Source organism: Protopterus annectens, chromosome 2.part1 (genome assembly GCF_019279795.1).
Source record: "Protopterus annectens isolate FY-2018-M chromosome 2.part1, PAN1.0, whole genome shotgun sequence".
In the NCBI taxonomy this organism is placed as follows: domain Eukaryota; kingdom Metazoa; phylum Chordata; order Ceratodontiformes; family Protopteridae; genus Protopterus; species Protopterus annectens.
This window is the reverse complement of record NC_056729.1, coordinates 1,529,820,110-1,529,833,346: the sequence shown is the minus strand read 5'-3', so window position 1 is coordinate 1,529,833,346 and position 13,237 is coordinate 1,529,820,110.

The following is a 13,237-nucleotide window of genomic DNA, read 5'->3' as shown; positions in this document are numbered from 1 at the left end:
CAGGGTGACTCTTTGTCACCACTGCTCTTTTGTCTTGACCTTAACCCATTAAGCTATCTACTTAATAGATTAGGTTGTGGATACCATTTGGCTCCCAGAAAACAACAAAGTATAAATACTTCTCATCTTCTTCTTGTGGATGATTTAAAACTGCATAGTTCATCCGATGAGGAACTGAAAACACAGCTGCTAGTGCTCAAAACTTTTTCAGAGGATATAAGAATTTAATTTGGTCTTGATAAATGTACAAAAGCAACCTTTAAAGCAGGAAAGCTGCCGCACCAAGAAAACATCTGTTTGGGACAAGAATGTGATATAAAAGAACTTGAGGAAGAGGGACTGTGTAAGTGTTTGGGAACTGATGAAAGATCAACTATAAAACATGAACAAATGCGAATAAAACTTAGAAAGGAATATTTTAGAAGACTAAAATTAATACTGAAAACAACTCTGACATCTAGGAACAAAGTTCAAGCTATGAACCGGTTTTCTCTTCCTATCCTTAGTTACAGTTTTAGAGTGACTGACTGGCCCCAAAAGGTATTGGATCAGGTGGACAGGAAGATAAGAAAAATGCTTCATGCTTGCCAAATGATTTATAAAAATCAGTGTATACTAAGACTATATATTCCCCATTCTGAAGGAGGTATGGGCTCCCTCGAAATTGATTATATGTATAGATCTGCTGTCATGGGACTGCATTCATATCTACTGATCTCACAAGGCCCTAATCTAGTGAAAGTTTTAAAACATGAGGAGAATAAATCTAAGGTGATTTCCTTGCTTAGCATAAGCATAACGGTGTCAAGCAAGAGTGGAAATCAAACCAGAAGTAGATAAAATCAGGCAGTAACTAAATGTGCCAGAAAACAAAAGAAAGAATATAAGGTGAAGGATCAGATGAGAAGGCAAGAAATGTGGAAAATGCATATAGTTGCAGGTACAGAAAACTCTTGAAGCAACCTCATGTCAATCAGAATGGAACACAGGAATGGTTAAGGAGAGGTGAATTTAAAGAAAAAGACAAAAGGTTAATATTGGCGGCCTAAGATAGTGGACTGCATACATGCTGGTTTACAAAGTCCATTGAACATGTGGGAGAAACAGACAACTGTAGGTTTTGTAAAACACAATTGGGAACAGTAGCACATCTTGTTGCTGGTTGTGATATATTAATGACAAAAAGACTGTATACTGAAAGGCATAATAACGTGGCAAGACTGTTGCATCAGGGATTGTGTAAATATTATAATACTGAAGTAGCTGAAAAAACATTGGAAACATGCGCCACAAAGCATTATAGAAAATGATGAAGTTTATATGATATGGGATCACCCATTACCAACAGTTCAAAAAATAGATGTGAGAAAACCAGAAATAGTAGTCCATGAAAAGAAGACAAAAGTAGCATTGATCATTGAAATTACTACACCCAGTGACTGCAGTGTCCTACGTACAGAGAGACACAAAGTTGTAAAATACCAGGATTTGCAGATGAAAACAATGCAATGTGGAAGAAGGATATCCAAACAGTTCCAACAGTTGTAGGAGCAATGGGTCCTATAAAAAATAATTTACAATTGTACTTGGATATATTACCGATGGCATGTAACTCCGTACAAATTGCAAAAGGAGTCATTACTGTGCCCATTGCAGGTGCTGCGAAGAGCAATTCTGGCTAACATCAAGGATTGAAACAATACTAATTTCATCAACTTTAATCATACTTTGACTTAGGAATGAGGTCCATTCCTGTCATGGTATTAAAAACCCCAAAGACTTGGAGAAATTAAAAAAAATAGTGATAAGGGTCTGATGGTAGCCTGTGTGTTTGATTTTGTGTGTAGTTACATATCCTTTTATGATACTAGTACTGAGAAGGGGATGTCAAAAAGTAAATTTGATGTCTTTGTATTTATTGCTTTGTAATTCTAGGTGTTGTAATTTTTTGAAGTCAATTATTTTCAAAATATATAATGACGGGGATATAGAACTATGAGATTATGTTTCAGGTTAGTAGGCACAATTGAGTTTGTTTTAATGATGTTATGTGATGGATAGTAGTGAGATCTGATGTTAGAATTAATAGTTAAATCAGATAAGATAGAGTAGTGTGGTGGAGTAGGAGATATAGCTGAATGATGAAGGATATTACAGTATGTAAGCTTATGGGATTGTAATGTATGATACATTTTAGAGGGTGATGACATTGGCTGAGTTTATTGCTGATTGGATGAGTGCATAACAGTTTTGGCACAGTGGGCTTAGTTTGTGTACTATCCACTGACCTGTAGTTTGTATACATACACATGTAGTTTGTATACATACACATGTATGTATATATGTATGTATGTATGCATATTGTACCATTTGTATGACATTTTTTCTTATGGCACCCTACCCATTCTGTCCCCATCCTGAAGGTCACGATGATGCATGTGGGATGTAAGCACATCAGCTGCCATCCACAACATGTGGCAGATAACCCAGCTAAATCACCCCCTGCAGCTAAACTTGCACTAAGGTAGATGACAGAAGAAGCAGTTTACTGGGAAATGAGCCACTCTGCTGTCAACAGACAGCTCCTCCTGGAACAGATCATGAATTAACTTGAGTGCTGACCCCGTATCCCCAGACCACCAGAGAGGGGTATATCCTCATCTACTTGCACTCTGATCCATCCACCAGACCCTTATAAAGTCCCTCGGGTCAGTCAGTGCCTAACACTGTCTGCATCCTACCCCATCTTCAGCCAGCTGTACCTACATCCTGTTATGCACAAACCCATCCTATTCCTATGCATCACCATGTGCCTGCCCCGTGTTTGTCTTTATGCAGTCAAGTGTCCCCCTCCTAGTGTGTGCATATCTACTCCTATTTACATCTATTGTTTCATGTGTGCTTGCTTGCCCTTGCTCACTAACTTTCTTCCACTGGTTCCCCCTTCTCCTTTCCCCACTTCCGTTTTGTCTCCAAATATATAAAATGTGGGCCCTAACTCTGCAAAAAATGTCCCCTACCTCATCATACCTACGTATTCCTTTGTATTTCCCTTTTGCTTGTATGTCTGCTTGCTATGTCCCCCACATTTCCTTCTTTTGTAAACTCCGCTTTCCTCCCCTTTTATGAGACCAACTGATGTACAACTGACAGGACACCACAGGAGGTCACAGTGCACTATACCCAGTTGCTTTGTGGAACTTTCCAGCACTTTGCTACAGCATGTGGCACTCCTTGCTACTTGCTTCTTTTTTATTCCAGTCTCACAATGTTCTGGCGATTCAGGATGTGCCAGTTGTCTAGCTCATGGGTGTATATATTGCTTTGCTTGACTGTGGTCAGCATGTGCTTTTACTGTCCTTCTCCACTTTCCATAATGGAGCGCAGCTATGTGATCAGTCATGCAGTGCATCCCCATTGGCATATTCCAGTATTGTTTGCACTGCAGTGCACTGCTGCTATGCTGTGCAACCCTTCCTCAGGCTTTTAACATATATCTATGAATCCTGGACATGGTCTGAGATGCTGACCATAGTATTGTGGGTGTCCTAGGACAATGTAGCACAGAACCACCTTGGCAGGCATAATGATGTGTAACTACTGGTAAGCTATCAAGATAAGCTACATGCTTATTTTAGATGCTATGCCAACAGTTATGTCATCTCCTCTTTCCCTAGCAAGGGATGAATGGTGTAAATCTCTGGGAAGAAAATCTTCAAATAGAAGGGGGAATGGATTGTCTTCTTCTTCTTTCGGCGTTTTCCCGGTTAGGGGTCGCCAGAGCGATCTGTCCGCTCATGATTGGCAGTGGAGTTTTACGGTGTTGAGTTGCCAGCCCAGCACCCAACCTTCCACAGAAGGCACACACACACATGCATGCACTCACACCTAGGGCCAATTTAGAGTATCCAATCCACGTACTGCATGTCAATGGGATGTGGGAGGAAACCACAGCACCTGGAGGAAACCCACGTGACCACAGGGAGAACATGCAAACTCCACACAAAGGCACCCCAGCTGAGATTCGAACCGGAGAATCTCTTGCTGTGAGATGGCAACGCTAACCGCTGCACCATCGTGGCTGCTCAGAAGGGGGAATGGATTGTAATGCATATAAATTTGGTTAAATAATTATAAATGAGCCAAGTCAGAACTCATAGTAAAATATTGTATTTTTGATCCACAGTCACTTATTTACATTTCTGTTTGCTTCAGTAGCCCATCAGTAATTTATATCTGTAGATGATGAATACCTTAAACTGTTTACAACAAATATTTGTTAGCACTGAGTACATAAGGCAGATCACATGTTACTCAACCTAACAGGGGATTAAGAGAGACCCATTACTGATGGATTTACTGCACATCAGCAAGTCACTTTGTCTAGGGATATAAACCTCTTCTGCAAAATCAACAGAATGGTTTGGAAGGACAAGTATTTCAGAGAGGATACCACTGCTGTTGAACAGGCTCTCCATCCACAAAAAAACAAAGTTCATCCCTTTCCATTTTCAAGTGAAACGTAGATCTGTAGATGGTAAACAGAGAATTTACCCCAGAACTGCCCCTTTTAATACTAATGGACAGATGCAGCTTCTAAATGTTTTATCCCATGCATAGGTCCCACCAAATTACCTATGGTATGATCCCAGTTATTCTCAGTCGGGATAATATATAATTATAGACTAATGGGATGGGTATGGTCAATCTATTACTAAACAGGAGAGGTTATTTTGAGCACAAAAAGGGAAATTGTTTAGGCTTAAAATGGTCCACGAGGGCAGCTAGCCTAGTACTTAACTATGAACCTAACGATCCTACTTCTCTTTGCTACAGATGTGGGAAATTGGATTTTGGATGGGGAGATGGAGTTAGTGTTCCTAAACAACTCACTTTCTGTTTGCAGCTGCATTTTTGATGAATAACATAGACTAATTTAATAGTACTGTATGTGCTTTGTATGACACACTAAATGCTTATATCATCTAACCACCCAGATGCTTTCCTCTTGCCTCTTTCTTGTGACTGTCAGGCCCTCCTCTGTCTTGAATCCAACAAGTTAAGCTGGGATATGCAGTTTGGGATGGATTCCACAGCTGCATGTTACATCCACTGTAGGCATGCTTTAACAGAAAGGATTCATCTTTGAGTAGTTGGGCCGCCGTGGTGGTGCAGTGGTTAGCATTGACACCTCACAGCAAGAGGTTCTCTGGTTCGATCCTCGACTGGGGTGCCTTCTGTGTGGAGTCTGCATGTCCTCCCTGTGGTCGCGTGGGTTTCCTCCGGGTGCACCAGTTTCCTCCCGCATCCCAAAGACATGCTGTAGTTGGATTGGACACTATAAATTGACCCTAGGTGTGAATGCGTGCATGTGTGTGCCTTCCGTGGAAGGTTGGGTGCTGGGCTGGCAGCTCGACAATGTAAAACTCCACTGCCAATCATGAGCGAACAGCTGATCCACTGTGGTGACCCCCTAAGCGGGAAAAGCCAAAAGAAGATTAAGAATTCATCTTTGAGTTGTTAGAGACCTATCTCTTCAAAGCCCTTGCACTTTACAGTCTTGTGCTGGAACCTGAGTTTGCAACTGTAGCACATATCTGAAGTAATAGATGTCTTGACTATTCATAATACACAGCAGATTTCACACAAAAGAAATTATAACATAACAGAACATAATCATCTGTAATAAAATGCTGAAAAAAATCTTTCTCTAAACTGACACCAAATTGGTATCCTCACATCCTTCAGAAATAAGTGACTATTGCTGCAAAAAGAATATGCATAATGTAGGTGCCTTGAAGATATTTGCTAAAAATTGCAATCATGCCAAACTCAACTGAGTCTAGGCTGTACTAACACTCCACTGTGATTGTGTTTAGTTATGTGTTATTACATTATTAATGGACATTCTTGTATTTTCAAAGATTCCTAGTAGTACTACTAAACACACATTTCTGGACTCTGTGCATCTTTTGTATTAGCTTGTATTTTTTTCTCTTATTACAATTTCTATATCAGTTATCTCTGTAGACCCGAAACATATTTATTAAATCTACATTAAAACTATGTATTTACTAAATTGATGAAATAGGATAACAACTTATTGTATTTGTATGTGTTACAAATAATTCTGATTAGGAATGTATACATTATTATTATTTCCTCGAGCGTATAGAAGTCACTTCATTAGTATTATCATTCATTTTCAGAACCAGCTTTATTCTAGTCAGACTTGTATGGAACTGTAGCCGATCTTGGCACACAGCAAACATAATACAGAGGGTAGTCCCGCACAGGATGCTGGTACATTCACACACACATATGCACATGCACACAAGCGCAGCGCACACACACCACATGCATGCCTATGGGCATTTTAGAGCTATTCAGCTAATTTAACAGATGGCACCTTGTGATCCTGGTGTTAACACATGGAGTAACAGATAGGGCATGCAGACAACACAAAAGACACTTCAGCCACAAACTGAACCATGCAACCAAGTGCTTTGTGGCAGAGATATTAACTGTTGTACCACTCTGCAATTCCTATGACTATTTTAGTAATTTAACTGATGTATAATTATATGCATTATCAGCTCATAATATGCATGTTAGTATCACAGGTCATGGCTGAAAAGAGCCTATTTCTTTGGCAGGTTGACAAAGACTCTATCAAACAAAAAATAAGCAGATGAATGAAAAAAAATTGCTAATATGCCTTTAACTTTGAATATTTTGAATATTTTTTTTATTTTTAATTTGTTAACCCAGGGTCGAGCACTGATCCTGATGGGATATTTTCAAGCTTAACCTGCGATACAATACAATACAGACAAATTTCTTTTAAAGTTTCTTACAAAAAGACTTACACACATTAAGTATGGATACAATTATGAGCAAGCATTGCTATCTTACAATAGGTTACAAAAAATGACATATAAACATTAAGCTTGGATACAAAGTTGAATAGACTACAAAAATGCTTATAAACAATTAGTTCAGATACAACATCAAATATATATTGTTATTGTGCAAGTATTTTACAGATATAATATTTAAGACCTTGAAGGATAGGGGAAGAGAAATGCAGGTATATAATGGCATGGAAGAGGCTATTTCTATGTTTAGAGGAGGTAAACAGGGATAATATGAGAGGTAGAACAGAATTATCATATGGTAGAGAGAATTACAGGTTATCAGAAATTTGAAAGGGTTAAGTTATGTAAGTATCCAGAAACCATTTGCAGGATGCTTCTTTGAACAGAAATTTGTTAAGAGTAGGATTTGAACTTTGTATAAGAGTTAATTTATTTGATGTGCATATGGAAGGATCTCCAAGTTTAAGAAGACACAATAAAAGAGCTATCATTGGCATAATGGAGTCTTCATTTGGAGGTAAGAAGAGAGGGAATGGAAAATGAAAGTGGCACAAGGTCTTAGTTTGATGAACAATGGGTCAGTTGGCTTGCAAAGCAAGAGAAGGAAACTGCAGGGAAGTAGTCCATATTAATAGATAATATATTATTGTTAATTCTAAATTTAGACTTTTGGTCTTCTGTGCAACTGGTTATTAACAAAACTCAGATTTCTGACTGGCCCCTACATTATTTACAGCTGTTTCTAATTCACAGTTCCTTTTTTTGAAAAATATTTTATAACCTCTAACATTCCAGTCCAAAATGTTCTTGAGATGTTTCAATATTTTGCATGTTGTACCATTTTATTTCATTTGACTAGGTGGGTGTGTATCTAAAGATGGATGGTGGAAAGGGGCTATGGTGCTTGGATCAACTCCACTGCTCACCAGTAAATTAGTCTAAACCTACAGTCCTATAATCTGATAGGGAGATGCTGTCTTAGTTCACACCACTATAATCTGCTAAATTTGATTGCCACCAGGGAGATGGTCTCTTAGTTTATATCACTGGGAATTAGTTAAAGTACAAAAATATTCAAATATGAATCATTACGGAATTCACTAAGTGCAGCTTGGCCTCAAGAATCTGGAAGAAATAAGCGCTGTTGCCTTGGGTACAGAGCTTCACTGTCCACACACAAGACATAGGCTTCACAATGAACACTCCGCCAAGCAGATTCTTTGGCCTCATTCCCCAGGCCCTTGTCTCAACAATCTGTCTGTCTTTTAATGCCTTTTGCCAATGTTACAACTTTCTACTCCAGCTCATGGTAGTAAAGTGCCACAATCTCAGATTATTAGGCTGCATATCTCCCAGTTGTTGTTTTACTCTTGCCAATAAGTGAAATAATAAACACAAATGGTAATGTATTGCTGTGCAGTCTGTCGAGTTAGAAATGGATGTCAGTAGCTTGTCATTATTTATTAATAAATATTTTCTAATTAATTAATATATATGTAAAAGATGATCAGCAACATGTTTTCTTAAAGGTAATAAACAAAATGCTTTGGAACATACAAGAAAGGAAACATCTAGATACAGCTAGATGTTTTCTTTCTTTTTCTTTTCTGGAAGAATTACTGAACTAATCTAAAGTGAATGAATTTTCAGAAAACTTTAGACAGAAACATGACTGCAAAGATAACTAGGGGTTGGAGGTTGTCATAATGCTTAAGGTGTTTACACAGACACAAGGTACAGGGTTTGATTCTCTCCTTGGGGAAATTGTCTAGGCTTAAAATGGCCCATAAGGACACCTAGCCTAGTAATTGCCTCAATATCTATAAGAGACACAAATCATTTATTTATTTATTTGATATTTGTTAACTGAGTTAGTCTGACTGGGCAGCAGCCCCTTTTCAGCAGAAGCCCAAGGAGAAAAGCTGAAAATAATACATGTTACATGAGAAATAGAATTACATAAAAATCAAAAACAATTTAGATTTAACTAATATAACAAAAGTAGTTAGAGAAAATAGAAACATACTATAGTAGAACTATTGATTTGAAAACAGCTTACATTATGAAAGTTACAATCAATAACAATATATAAATATATATCTACACTGTATACAGAAGATAATCCCAAGGCACAGATTACTGTCTGAGTCAGCAGTGGTGTAGACTGAGAGACAGTGGAAAACAGTCTATTAGTAGAGAGAGAAGTCATAATAGTTATATGAGTATTATAGGAGTGTAGGAGGGGAGGAAGATAGAATTAAGTTGGTTGATTGCATAAGTAAGACCAAGATATGTGGAAGATAGCCTTGAGAACTGTTTTGAAAGGGGTTTGAGATAGATCTAACACTAGGTGTTAGTTTATTCCAGGCATTTGCCACTGAGTGGTTGTACAGGAGTTTGCCAATATTTTTGTTGGGCACATATACTTGCAGTAGATTCTGTTGAGAGCTATAAAAGGCATGGTTGGGCATGTGGGGTTGGATGAGGGATGAGTGAGAGGGGCAGGAGGAGGGTTGATGTAAAATAGAATGAGTCATGAGGAGCTGGGGTAGCAGTATTTGATGATGAAATTCCAGCCATTGCAGGTGTTTCAGTGCTAAGCATTGGTGAGAGTGAAGGGGGTGGTTGGAGTTAAATCTTCCAATTGTGTTATAGGTGAGTTCCAGTTTAGACATAAGGTTGGATTGGAGGTGTATAAGAATAGGGGCTGCATAGAGTTGGATGGGAAGTAGGAAAGCTTGTGTCAGGGAGAGCCTCGAAGCATTACTGATGTCTTTTATGCCTATATAGCAGGCCTATCTTTTGATGAGTCTTTTTGATAAACTGCTGAATGTGAAGATTGAACTTAAGCTGGTCGTCAGTAATGACACCTAAAGGTTTTGTGTGAGGTTCAGCAGAGATGATAGTGTTGTTTAGGGAGGAGATAGAAAGGTGACTTTATGATGTTGCAGAGATGTGGGGAGGAATAGGAAAAATTTAGTTTTTTAGGGTTAAGTAGAAGTTGGTTGGAAGTTAGCTATTTTTCGATTTAGTGTAGGGTATCTTGAGCGAGGGTGTGAAGATGGGACATATTGTCAGAGCAGGAGATAATTGTGGAATCATCAGCATATTGAGTAACTGAAGAGAGTGTAGAAGAAGAGTGGAGGCCATTTATAAAGATATTGAATAGTAGGGGTCCAAGGATGGAGCCTTGGGGTACCCCTGTTTGTGTAGGAAAAGCAGGATTGCCATTTAACAGCCTGGAATCTATTAGAGAGGTCACTGAAGAACCAAGAAAGTGCAGAGTTGGAGACATTGAGGCTGGTTAGTTTGGATAGAAGCAGTTTGTGGGAAACAGTGTCAAAGGCTTTGGAGAGGTCTAGAAACAGACAGTAGACTAACCTATTGTTGTCACAAGAGTTTTAAATAGTGTTAGTGAAGGATGTCAGAGCAGTCACTGTGCTGTGTTTTGGGTGAAAGCCATGCTGTGTAAGAGTAAGGAGATTTTCTTGGAGAAGTTAATCAAGGAGCTCCTTATATATACATTTTTCAAGAATTTTTGACAGGGGAGATAGGATGGCAACTGGCCTGAAATATGAAGGGTCAGTTAAGGTACCACCTTTGTGTAGGGGTATAACATAAAATTTTTTCCAGATGTGAGGTACAATGTTTTCCTTGATAGATCTGTTTACTAGTATGGAGATGGGGTAAGCAATAGAGTTAGCATCTGTTTTTAGAAATTGAGATGGAAGGTTATCGACAGAAGGAGAACATGTTTTATGTTTACTAAGAGGTGATTTGATATAAATTGTAGGGACAGGTTTGAATGAATAGAGGGTTGTTTGAGTAGATGAGGGGGAGTGGGGTAAGTAATGGTATTAGTTTTGGTTAGATTACAGAGAGAGTCAATGAAAAAGGAATTTAGTAAGGAAGCAGTGTTAGTGGAAGAGCTATTGGGGGATGGATTGGATGATGAGGGGCTACCAGGAAGTAACAGTTTATTGACAGCTTGCCAGAACTTTGAGGGTTGGAGTGGGGTTTGCTTAGTGGTGTTTGAAAGAATTTTCTTTGTTGAGGGTGATCTATTTTTTGGTTAAATTACAGAGCTCTCTATATGTTTGAAGATCCATGAGAATGTTAATTTGTTTTCATTTTTTTCCATGAACAATTTCTCTTGTTCATAAGGGTTTGAGTGGCTTTAGTAAGCCAGGGGGAAAATTTACTTTTAATTCATATTTTCCTGATGGGGCCAGGGAATTAAGTATATATAGAAAGATTTTGTTAAATGTCATGACTGCATTCTCCAAGGAGAGGTTATAGAGTAAGGGCCAGTTAGGTGAAGCGAGCAAGTGGTTGAAGTTGTCTGGGTTAAAATTAGAGTGCTTATGGCAGTCTTTGTATTGAGGAAGTTTGAATAATTGAGAAGAGTGTCTGAGTATGAGGGTAATATGATGGTTAATTAGGGTATCAGGAAGGGTGGAAGGGTTGTGTTAGATGTTAGGGTTGGAAGCAGGGGCGGCTCATGCTATCGGACTGCCGGACTGCAGCCCTCCCACCTAGAAATTACAAAAGAAAAATATTTAAAACTAGAAAACAAAAAAAAAAAAAAAAAAAAAAAAATCACGAGTCCTGACTCCTCTGTGCAGAGGCATTAGAAGAACTCAGACTGCCTTTATCAGCAGTCCGGATAGAGACAAAGAGGTACCCATAAATCATTACTGTGAGATACCCAAGAATCTGTGCGGTGACGACCGCACAGAAGAAGAGCTCTGGACTGCTTTGGCTGCAGGCAGAACCAATGAGGGGTGAGCTACTGCTGCTCTCGGGGCTTGGCTTTATTTGTGGATTACTGCTTCAGGTAGGTGTTTGGTCACTCTCTGGACTGTGGGCTTGCTTGCTTGTGAAACAGTGGTCACTGACTGGAGTGTGGGCTTGCTTCATGATACAGGTAGGTGTTTGGTTGTGAACAGGTAGGTGAAGGCTTCATAACTATGCTGGACAAAGGAAGTGTGTGTGTGTGTGTGTGTGCGTGTGTAATGCCCAGTTACTATATACTGGTGGCTAAAGTGAACAAATGGGGGTGGGTAGAGATACTCAGACTTGAACCCCGTACCTTGGATGCAGGTGGCAAGGACCTGAGTTCCCTATCCACCACCATTTCTAAAAAAAATTGCAGATTTTTGCCTCATATTTGTTCTGTTCCTCATAAAATCTGTGGTGTATCTACATTTTTTCCTTGCAAAGTCTGTAGTGCAGTGGTGCACTGGTAGCATTTCTGCCTAACAGCTATAGGTTCTCTGGTTTGATTCTTGGCTGGGGTGCCTTCTGTGTGTTGTCTGCATGTCCTCTCATCTTACAAAGATGTGTCTGGCATTTCTCCCTGCTTTGCTGAAAATTGTCTTTTGTTCCAAGTCAGACTAGTTTCCTGGTTAAATGTTTGAAAATAACAGGCATTTGAATTTCAGACTTCATATTCTTCAGAAAGTACATGGTAACACAAAACTGTTCTAGCAGTTGTCTAAGTTTATAACATGTATATTTAAGATTTGTCCCTATTTTTGGGACTGTATTCCCCCATTATTGGCTTTGTCCAGATATTTTGTGCTAAGGTTGAGAGTTATCTATGGTGAGAACTGAATTCATTGAATGTTTGGGGGCTGTATCCCCCCCATTACTGGCTTTGTCCACATGTTTTTTGCTATGAGGTTGAGAGCTATAGTGAGAACTGAATTCACTGAATATGTTTTGGGGCTGTATTCCCCCCATTATTGGCTTTGTTTAGGTGTTTTGTGCCAAGAGGTTGACAGCTATGGTGAGAACTGAATTCAGTAAATGGTAGCCATTTAAGTTCATCTTCCTCTCTTTCACAAAACAGATGATATGGCATAGTGGTATGTTTCTCTGACTCTTTTGCACAGGGTCCCCTGGGTTAAAGACATGGCAGTGAAATGTATGGTGGTAACACAGCATTTTATTCTAGCAACTTTCCAACATTATACAAGCAATGTTTAAAATGTGTCCCTGGTTTTTGGGCTTTTGTCTCCCCCCAATAAATTTCATCTTTTTTCAGATTTCTTGTGCTGCAAAGTTCAGAGATACAACTGCGTGCCAAGTAGATTTTACAAGGAGCTGAGAGCTGCAGGGGAACAAAATTTTAGTGCTGCTTATTCTGAGTCTGCTTGCATTGTTAATAGCACAACAGGTAGTGTACTTGCTTGTGATGCAGAAGGCTGTGGGTTCTACTCCCACAGGAGATAGATCATTGCTGATACTGTACTGTGTTGTAAAGTGGGTGGATGCTGCAGTCCTGTTTGACAAAGATACCTAGAGTAGTAACTATGAACCTGTTATCAGTTTGCCATCAGTCCCTATTGCAATAT